Genomic DNA, 2,993 nt, shown 5'->3' with positions numbered 1-2,993 from the left:
TTTTTTTTTTTTTTTTACATACGAGAGAGTTATTTTCAAGCACCGTCAGTGTATCGGCTTTGACAAGCACCAAGTCCACTGATGCCATTTTATCAACCTACCCACGGTGCCAAGGGAGCAGGATGAGGTTTTCAAGGCCTACCTTCTCAGCTAACGCCGCGTGGATATGAGCTTTCAGCTCCTTCAACGTCGACTGCAGGCTGGATGGGAAGAAAGAGCGGCCTGAGCAGAGGAGCACGAGGATCTTCTGCAGTCTGACTGTGTGGCGTGAGGTGTTGCTCACAACTACCCTCTGTGCCAGTGTGGGCCAATCTTTTCAGCAGGCGTGCTACAGATCAGCTCCCCGAGTGCCACTCCGATCCCCTTCCCCTGCCCAACCGGCTGCTCTGCTTTCCGCTCCCTGTCCGATCTGCCACCACGCGCCCCGTCTCCTCCCCCGTCTGCCACGAGCCATGCACAGAGGCTGCCCTGGCCCCGTGGCATGGGCCCCGGTCTATGCTATGTCAAATCTAATTGCGTGTTAAAAATCCTTATGAAGATAGACTGTTCATTGTACTCCATCTTAACAATGCTACGGTAGTCAAGGGTTGGTAAGGGCTATCTGCTGGGAATGCCTTCTCCAGCCTGGTTCGTGTGGTGCTTGCGAGCCGGGCCTCCTTGCAGCAGAGGTATTCCACGCCGGTAATATTTGCCTGGGAATATTGTTCTGACTCGTTGGCTTTGGCCAGTGCTTTGTTTAGAGGCTGGTTTTCTCCTGCGGTTTATTGTTACCAGTCTTCTACTGTGCCCCTGGTTTTGCTCTTGCTCCCTAAGTGCAAAATGATGCTTTTTGAAGCAAATAATGAGTGACCGGTAGCAAACTTCTCGCAGGGAGATGATCAATGTTTGTGAGAACCCTTGTGAAACCAGGGGCGGTTCAGAGATGTTTTCACTGCTACCCTCCAGGTATCCTTGTGTTCCCAGAGGAAGGGCAGGGAGCTGGATCACTCGATGCTTTTGTTTGTCTCGGGGTCTGCCCCTTCCTGCTGTTATGCCCAGAGCGAGAGAGGCTCTGTGGCACTCACCTGCCTTTTTTCGAACCGAGAGTGATGCCTCCCACGACGGTTTTGCAGGCGCTAATGCTCAGTTCAATGTTCTTCTTAGAGGTCAGCCTTGCATGAATTTCAGCTCTGATGGATACCTTTACTGTCATCTCCATCGTAGCATCCATGCTGCACAAGCAAGAGAGAGACAGAGAGACTGAATCAGTGCAGCCGCAGGTCTTACCCTGCTCCCGGTTCAAGTTGATGGCAACCCCTTTCTCCCCCTCCCCAAGGCTGCCCCCCTGCAAGAGGGGGCAGATGGAGTCTTTGCTCTTACATCCCACTGACACCACTTGTATGACTTATACTGGTGTAAGGAAGAGCATGGTCTGCTATCACCTCCCTAAGCTACTACAAGAGGTGAGAAATAAGTGACAAGCCTGTCCCTGTGATCCCGGCCGGCCAGGCTCCCACACTCACAGTTGGCCCCAGAGGCCGAGGTCCAGGTCCGTGGTCATTTGCAGGCCAGCACCAGGCTGCAGCGATGTGGAAAGATTGAGCAGGTTGACGCTCTTAATACGTATCCTGTGGGAATAGGAATGGAGGTATCAGTGGGGACAGCGCGGGGGCGTGCTGAGCTCTGCCTTGCCTTTATAGGGTATCGTATCCAGAACATTTACAAGGCAAAGCAGCTCCCTGAAAGATAGGATCAAGACATCGTCTCTGAAATACCTTCTCCTGCCCCCTCTGTACAAGGAGATCTAGGTTTGAGAGCCAGTTCCAGGCCAGGGCTAGGAGACCTGCATCTGTAGGAACCTAGGGCGCATCTACACATGCACTTTAATGCACATTAGCCTATTTTAATGTGCATTAAAGCATCACATAAAAAGTGCTTTTTACATAATGCGCATTGAAGTAGGATAATGTGCATTAAGCATCACTTAAAATGCATGCACTTCAGTTAATGTGCATTAAGCCAAGCTAATGTGCATTTTCCCAGTACCTCTCAATGGAGGTACTAGCTTTAATACGCATTATCTAGCATGCATTAATTGAACGTGTAGACGTGCTAGTAGTGGGCATGGTGTTGTGGGCCTGAAATATGGCTCAGTTCCTGCTTTTTAGTTTTCTCCTTTACCTGGAAAGCTTAAATCAGAAATGGGAAAATCTGCAAACCATGGCATGGGGCTCCCCCAACTATCTGTATGGTAAACCTAAAGCAGGCTTACTTTCTGTCTGGGAAGGCTTTGCTTTCCTGACCATGTGTCTGGACTGCGTGACTCTTTGGTTTGGACTCGTGGTCGAGGCGATATCTTTTATTAGACCAACTGGATTTTTGCAAAAAACAAACAAACCTCTTTTGCAAAAAATCTAGTTGGTCTAATAAAAGATATCACCTCTACTATGAGTCCTGATTGCTTTTTCCTCTAGACCAATATGGCTACAACCTGGATACCTGACTCTGGTTGTGATGCAGGACCTTTCCCCTCTCTCAGTTGCTTTTCATTGAGTTTGCGGGGACGGCAGAGTAACCTGGGGGACATACAGTCATTGCCAAAGCCTTAGACCCCAGCGTGGGGATGCTTGAGGGACCTGTTGACGCTGAGTTGTCACGCTGCATGCTGTTGCTTCCAAGAGCATAGCAGAAACTGAACTGGGAACGTTTGACAAAACCTTTTAAAATAGGCTGTCCCTCGGCAGCCTCTGCCAGGCACCCTGAGCTGTGCTGGTTGTGACGGCCGGAGCGTCCCAGTTAAATACCAGCATGAGCTGCTGATACAGTGCTGAGACCTGGAACGAGGTACGGTCTTGGACTCACCCTGTGAGCTTTTGGGGAGCCGTGGAGAGGTCTGGGATGGAGATGGCTTCTAGTGCCTTCTTTAATGGTATCTCGTTTTCAGCTTTGGCCACTTGGGAAACTGTAGGAAAAGGGGAGAATGTTGTTAGGACCTCCTGGGTTTATGGTCAACG

This window comes from Gavialis gangeticus, unplaced genomic scaffold (genome assembly GCF_001723915.1).
Source record: "Gavialis gangeticus isolate Ggan-Ray unplaced genomic scaffold, GavGan_comp1, whole genome shotgun sequence".
Taxonomy (NCBI): domain Eukaryota; kingdom Metazoa; phylum Chordata; order Crocodylia; family Gavialidae; genus Gavialis; species Gavialis gangeticus.
Note: the sequence above shows the minus strand (reverse complement) of the source record.